At 55.2% G+C, this 7,746-nt stretch overlaps 1 pseudogene; it reads right to left on the bottom strand.

Annotated features, from left to right (window-relative positions):
* Window positions 1-5,738: 5,738 nt before the first annotated feature.
* On the bottom strand, window positions 5,739-6,722 carry LOC129047074 (olfactory receptor 14A16-like; annotated as a pseudogene).
* Between the last annotated feature and the right edge of the window lie 1,024 nt (window positions 6,723-7,746).

Genomic DNA, 7,746 nt, shown 5'->3' with positions numbered 1-7,746 from the left:
CAAGATGCAGCAAAAACACCCAGCCCTCAGTTTCCCCTCTCTGGTCTCTCCACTTTGGGCTCCTGGAGGCCCCCCCTGTCTGGGTTGCTCCAGTTCAAGTTTGTATTGGTGTTCCCCTCTCTGGGCTGCTGGGGCTCCTGGCAATCCCGCAGGTTCCCCTTCTCTGGGCTCACCACTTTGGCATCACAGGCGTCCCAGGGGTCAGCACTGTCCGGGGTCCCTGTTTCAGGCTCCTGGGGTATCCAGGGGTCCCCCCTGTCCATGCTCCCAACATGTCCAGGCTTCTGGAGCACCCCCAGCTCTCGTGTTGCCCATTTCTGCTCCCCCAGTGCCGGTTTCCCTGCTGCCCTGCCGGTACCGGGCGATCCCCACGTGGCTCTGGGCTGGCAGTGCAGCCCCTGGCCCGGGCAGATCATTCTGCTCTCTGACACTGTCTACCAACCCAAGAGGACAGTTATCCTGTAGGCAAGCCTTCCCACTAAAGACTGAGGCAAAGAAGGTGTTGAGCACCTCTGCCTTCTCCTCATCTGCGGTTACTAAGTCCCCTCCCACATCTAATAAAGAACAAGGGTCGGTCCTACCCTTCCTTTTGCCATTAATATATTTGTAAAAACATTTTTTATTATCCCTTACAAAATGTCCCAAGTTAAGTTCATAGTAAGCTTTGGCCTCCCTAATTTCTTTCCTACGTGCCCGAGCAACCCCCTTAAATACTTGCTGAGACCTGACCCTCCTTCCAAAGATGATACATCCTCTTTTTATTCCTATGTTCCATCAAAACCTCCTTGCCCATCCAGGCTGGATGTTTGCCTCATCAACTCTTCTTTCAGCACACAGGGACAGTCTGTTCCTGTTCCCACAAGATCTCTGTTTTGAAGCACACCCACCCTTCCCAAACTCCTTTGTTTTTAAGGGCTGCTTCCCAAGGAACTCTCTGAATAAGTCTGCTAATCAGGCCAAAGTCTGCCCTCCAGAAGTCCAATGTAAAAGTCTTATAGATGTTCCTCCTGATTTCACAAATATTGGGAACTCTATAATTTCATGCTCACTATGCCCCAAGCGGCCTCCAACCACCACATCTCCCCCCAGCCCATCTCTAATCCCAAACAACAGGTCCAGCATAGTCCCTCCCCTGCTGGGCTCACTCACCAGCTGTGACAAAAAGTTGTCCTCCACACACTCTAAAAACTTGGAGGCTGCCTCTGAATTCCACTTCTCCAGAGGCTTGTTCAGCCTTCAGCTCTTCAGTTCAGGAATTCAGTGCCCCAGAGCTCATTAACATTCAGCACACCTTAACAAGCTGAGCCTCTGGGAATAATCTGATTTACATTTCCAAATCTTTCGTGGTTAATTGGACAGATTTCAGAACTGCATTCAAAGTGAATATATTATATTTACAAAGACAGTGAGGAAATAGTTTTTGGTCCTGTTTAGGTTTTCCTGTTAATTCATTGATATGTGCAATCTCCAATTGATACTGAATCCAAGTACCTCCTCATGCATTTGGAATAGATATGAAAATCAAGACCCTTTATGTCTGACAATCAATCAGACTCTGTCCCTACCCCCATCCCACCATTTCCCCCATCCAAGCCCTGGCACTCAGAGCAGCCTTGTGCAAATCTGAGCTCCCTCCAGCCCAGGCTGGACCTGCAGGTTTCAGCTCCTTGGCTCCAGTTCCCCCCTGCTTTCCTTGGAGAAGGAGCTGCCAGAGACCAGAGGGATGTTCATTTATTGTCAGCCAGCAAAGCCAAGGGAAGGCACAGCTCGGTAAAATGCAAAAGTCATTCATTTCCCTGGCTGTGCCCTGCACCTGATCCCCACAGCTTGTCCTGTTTCCTTCATCCCTGCATTGCCAGGCACTTTCTGGGACAAGGGAGCTCTGCTCTGGGGATGGAGGGAAGTCCAAGTGCCACCATTGGAGTGGGAACCACAACTCATCAGGTTTGTGTCCTTTGGGGGTCAGGAACTGGTGGGACTCAGAGGCACAGAAAGTTTCTCTTCAAGGCCAGCAGACCACAGTTGAACAGGACACAATTTAGTAACAATCACGCTCCTCCCAGAGCTATGTGCAATGTCCCAGCAGCATCTGATGAGTGCACCATCCACAGGTGATTTCCATACTAAAATTAATTTTAGACAAATGTGGTAATAGATATAAACACAATTAAGTTCTTGTATCAGGATGCTCATCCTGGTTTGGGGGCAAAACAGCTCAAACAATTCCTGATTTGCAAAGCTGCCAGTGGTGGATGGAGAAGGGAGGTCAGGCTGCTCTTGGTGCTGAGGAAATGCTGAAAGCAGCCTGACTCATTTCATCTCCTCATGCCCTGGCTGAGCTCCCCTCTTTCCCCTCCCACCCATTGGCTTTTGTCTCCCACCAGCCCCCCTGTGAAGAGCCTGGCTCTGTGTTCTCCATCCCCTCCTCGCTGGCACTGCCAGGCTGGGATGAGGAGCCCCTCAGCCTTCCCTGCTCCAGGCTGGACAAGCCCAGCTCCCTCAGCCTCTGCTCACAGCCCAAGGGCTCCAGCCCCACCTTGGAGGCCCTTCCCAGGCCCTGCTCCAGCTGCCAGACATCTTTCCTGCCCTGGGGAACCCAACCCAGGCCACAGTGACCTGGATAATCCCCGTCCTTGATGTCCTGGTCACACAGCCCTGGCCCCTTGTCCCCTGTCAGGCTCTGGGGTGGATCCTGTGGAACATCCTTTGGTGGAGGCTGTGGCTCCAGGTGGGCCGGGGGGATCCCAGGGGACAGGGACCCTGCTGGGCATGGACAGGATTGGATTTGTTGGGAGAAACTGTGAGGGGGAGCTGGGGCAGAGTGAGCAACCCAGTGACCTGACACAGCCCTGCTGGGATGTCACACAGCCCCTCTGGGATGTCACAGCCTCCTCTGTGATGTCACAGCCCATTCTCTGATGTCACACAGCCCCTCTGGGATGTCACAGCCTGCTCTGTGATGTCAGACTGCTGCCCTGTGACATCACAGCCTCCTCTGTGATGTCACAGCCCATTCTCTAATGTTACACAGCCCCTCTGGGATGTCACAGACCATTCTCTGATGTCAAAGAGCTGCTCTCTGATGTCACAGACCATTCTCTGATGTCACAGAGCTGCTCTCTGATGTCACACCCGAGTCTGTGATGTCATAGTCTGCCCTGTGATATCCGGCCTCTGCCCTGTGATGTCACAGCCTGATCTGTGATGTCACAGAGGCAGTCTATGATGCCACAGCTGCTCGATGACCTCACATGATCCACTCTGTGATGTCACAGCCCACTCTGTGACCTCATGTTACCAGATGATAAATTGTCTTCACCAGCTGAGCTGACACCTGGAGCTTGTTCTCCACAACCCCAGGCCTGTGGAGACCACTCAATGCCCATTGTGTGAGAAGGGGAACTGGAAGTTCAGCAGCCTCAGTGTCCTGCCAGCTCAGCCAGGCCCACGGGAACATTGGACTCCACAAGCACCAGGGACCAGCAGAGAGACCCCCAGGACAGAAGAACACATGGGTTAAGAGGAGGGGAAATATGTTAATGATTTTGGGGAAATGATTATCACATGTGTGAAAAAGAATAGAAAATCACCAAATTTGCAGATGACACCAAGCTGGGTGTGAGTGTGGATCTGCTGGAGGGTAGGAGGGCTCTGCACAGGGCCCTGGACAGGCTGGATCCAGGGCCCAAATCCAACAAGGTGAGGTTGAACAAGTCCAAGTGCCGGGTCCTGCACTTTGGCCACAACAACCCCTGCAGCTCTACAGGCTGGGGACAGAGGGGCTGGAGAGCAGCCAGGCAGAAAGGGACCTGCAGGGACACATGGACAGCAGGCTGGACATGAGCCAGCCGTGTGCCCAGGTGGCCAAGAAGGCCAATGGCTCCTGGCCTGGCTCAGGAATGGTGTGGCCAGCAGGAGCAGGGCAGGGATTGTTCCCCTGTGCTCAGCACTGCTTGGGCAGCACCTCGAGTGCTGTTTGCAGTTCTGGGCCCCCAATTTAGGGAGGACATGGAGGGGCTGGAGCGTGTCCAGAGAAGGGCAACAAGGCTGGGGAGGGGTCTGGAACACAAGAGCTTTGAGGAGCAGCTGAGGGAGCTGGGGTTGTTTATCCTGGGGAAGAGGAGGCCCAGGGGAGACAAGGCAGTGTCAGGGCACAGGTTGGACTTGATGATCTCCATGGCCTGTTCCAGCCTTGCTGATTCTGGGATTCTCTGAAAGAACCCTTGGAGCAGCTGCAGGATGAGCCCTGGGCCTCCTCTTGAGGAGCTCCAGCAGCCCAGGTCCCTCAGCTTCTCCTGGCAGCCCCAAAGCCCATCCTGTCAGTCGTGCAGAGCCTGTGCAGCTCCTCCTCACTGCCCAGAACAGGGAGCCCCAGAGGCAGACACAGCAGCCCAGATGTGCCCCCCTGGCCTGGGGTGCCTCTGGCAAGGGAGCAGCAGCAGGCACTGCAGGAGCCTGCAGACAATTCCTGCAGCACTTGTAGGATGATCCTGCTGCCCAAGGGACGTTCCCATGGGGCCAAGTCAGGAACTGCAATGGGCAGTGGGGCCAGAGAGGAAAGGGCAACCAGGGATGGGCTGTTTGCAGGGGAGGGAACGGGGGTGGGCAATGGGAGGAAATTTGCACAAGGAAAGACTAAAGAAAGCAAAGGTGAAGCAAAGGAAATGCTCAGGGCAGTTTGGGGGTGGCTGCCAAGCAGCCCTGGCTCTGAGCAACAGCGTCTGCAGTGGCACAGGAAACTCCCAGCTGATGGGAACAAACTTTCTGGCTGACTGCAGAGGCCAGGACAAAGCTGAGTGGTTTCCCTGGTGTCCCCCAGCCCTTGCTGGCCCCAGGGCTGATGGCATTTGTGCTCCCTCAGGTTCATGTCCCCACAGCAACAGCATGGGGGTGCTCCCCCTGCTGTGGGCAATGCAAACAGGGGCTGCTGAGCCAGTGCTGCCGTGTCTGTGCCTGCAAGGCTGGGGCACCTGTGTGAGCTGGGGGAGAGGCCAGGGCTGCAGAGGGGGGATGTTGTTGGCAGCTGCATGAGGACGCTCTGGGACGCTGCCCTGGGCTGTGCAGCGCACTGGGGATGGATCAGCCCCTGCTCTGCTGCTCCTTCCCGTCTGCCCCAGGGCCCTTGCAGAGCCCCAGCCATGCTGTTTGCCCCCAGCCTGCCCACGGCCATCCTGGGGCTGCTCACGGGGGTTTCTGTGCTGAGCATTGGCCTGGCCGTGTTCTTGAGAGAGCCTGGGCAAGGAGCCTGGAGCCCCCAGGGCCTGGCCTGAGGCGTCAGCGCTGCCCCAGCAGTGCCCATGGCCTGTCCCTGCTGCAGCCCCGGCACTGCCACCCCCAGGGCTGTGCCCGGCCCCGAGAGCACTCAGGCCCTGCAGCAACACCAGGGCCACCAGGGCAGCGGGGCAGGGCCACGGCAGCAGCACTGGCAACACCAAGTGCTGCTGCTGCTGCTGGGCACAGCTGCTGGGCCAGCACTGATCTGCCCCAGCTCTGCACACAGACATTGCTGCTGCAGCTCCAGAGAAGGCATCAAAAGGGCATCTCTGCAGAAAACTCTGCTGGGAGATGCTTTAGGTCCTTTAAAGGCACCAAGAGCTCATTGACACAGTCTGTGGCCACAGGGAAGACGGAGAGAAACAAAATGAGAAATGGCACAAACAATGACATTTCTTTGTGGACAATATGAAAAAAACTAAAACAAAGAAAAAGAACCGCCAAATTGAAACCAACAAGAAGTATTAAAGATGACTTTTATTACAAGTGATTTTCAGAAATTGGCAAGCAGATGAATGTTCCTGAAAGCATCCAGTCATCAGTCTCCACACTGCAGCCTTGAGCTCCTGGTTCCTCAGGCTGTAGATGAGGGGGTTCAGGGCTGGAGGCACCACTGAGTACAGAACTGACAGGGCCAGATCCAGGGATGGGGAGGACATGGAGGGGGGCTTCAACGGAGCAAATATGCCAGTGCTGACAAACAGGGAGAGCACGGCCAGGTGAGGGAGGCAGGTGGAAAAGGCTTTGTGCTGTCCCTGCTCAGAGGGGATCCTCAGCACAGCCCTGAAGATCTGCACATAGGAGAAAGCAATGAACACAAAACAACCAAATACCAAAGAGGCACTAACTGTGATGAGTCCAACTTCCCTGAGAGTGTTGGAGTGTGAGCAGGAGAGCCTGAGGATCTGGGGCACCTCACAGAAGAACTGGCCCAGGGCATTGCCATGGCACAGGGACAGGGAAAATGTATTGGCTGTGTCCATGAGAGCATGGAGAAAGGCACTGGCCCAGGCAGCTGCTGCCATGTGGGCACAAGCTCTGCTGCCCAGGAGGGTCCTGTAGTGCAGGGGTTTGCAGATGGACACGTAGCGGTTTTAGCACATGATGGTCAGCAGTGAATACCCTGCTGTGATAAAGAACAGAAAGAAAAAGAGCTGAGCAGCACAAGCTGAGTAGGAGATGGTGCTGGTGTCCCGGAGGGAATTGTGCATGGCTTTGGGGACAGTGGTGCAGATGGAGCCCAGGTCGCTGAGGGCCAGGCTGAGCAGGAAGAAGAACATGGGCGTGTGCAGGTGGTGGCCGCAGGCTACGGCGCTGATGATGAGGCCGTTGCCCAGGAGGGCAGCCAGGGAGATGCCCAGCAAGAGGCAGAAGTGCAGGAGCTGCAGCTGCCGCGTGTCTGCCAATGCCAGCAGGAGGAAGTGCCTGATGGAGCTGCTGTTGGACATTTGCTGGGGCTGCACATGGGCACCTGTTCATGGAGAAAGGACAGCGAAGAGTTAGAGGAGATCCCTGTAACCAAAATCAAAGCCATTTCCCATACACTCTCCCCAAAACACACACAGAGACATCCTTTTGTGTTCAAGAGTTCTGGGGTTTTTCTTATAAGCTTCCCCACATGTCTTCTGGTGTTTTTGGATATCAGAAACCCTCAGCATTTCTGCTGCACTCGGGGAGAACAGAGCAAGTTCTGTGAGGCAGAGTGATGAGTGGAGACTGAGGAAAGATGGTCTGTCATTGTGACCTGTTCAGAGTTTCTCTGGGCTTTAACCTGTCTCAGGTGGAGGGGGATCACCTTCCCATGCTTCCCCTAAAATGTCACCAGGTACTGCTGAGAGCAGATGGATCCACCCCAGCCCAGCTGCACATTTGTAGCCAAGGACTCACATTGCTCATTTCACCAACCCAGCAGCATTTTCAGAGTCAGAACACCTCTGCCTTTCCCCATCAATCTCATGACTCAGAGATGCTCTAGGACAGGTTTGCACCCTGGATTGAAGCTCCCAGCTTGGACTGAAATCTCAGGGAGACTCCCAAGTGTCCTTCTGATGGCATTGGATTGTGGGAGATGCAGCTCCTTCCCTGGCTGCACTGACAGCATTGCCCAGAGCCGGGCACTGGGGACAGCGTCACCCTGAGCCAGCTGTGCCCCCTCCAGAGCCCCCAGGGCCGGGCAGCTGCTGCCAGCCCTGTGCTCTGCAGAGGGAACTGGGCCCGGGGCTGCAGAGCATCCAAGTGTGATTATTCTCTCATTCCCTGATCTTCTCTCTGCTTTCTGGAGATTTTCCTCCTGCAGGTGTTTCCCTGTGCCTGATCTCTCCCTGCCAGCACTCACAGACCCCAAATCTCTGTGCACTCCCTGTGCCCCTACAGTCGGTTTGCAGGGCATGGGCTGGGGGCAGGTTCTGTTTGCAGCTTGGAGAAAGGACAGCTCAGACTGAATCTCATGGGTCCAGCAAAGGTGATGCTGGT

Source organism: Molothrus ater, chromosome 38 (assembly GCF_012460135.2).
Source record: "Molothrus ater isolate BHLD 08-10-18 breed brown headed cowbird chromosome 38, BPBGC_Mater_1.1, whole genome shotgun sequence".
Taxonomy (NCBI): domain Eukaryota; kingdom Metazoa; phylum Chordata; class Aves; order Passeriformes; family Icteridae; genus Molothrus; species Molothrus ater.
Note: the sequence above shows the minus strand (reverse complement) of the source record. Positions and strands in the feature narration are given on the sequence as shown.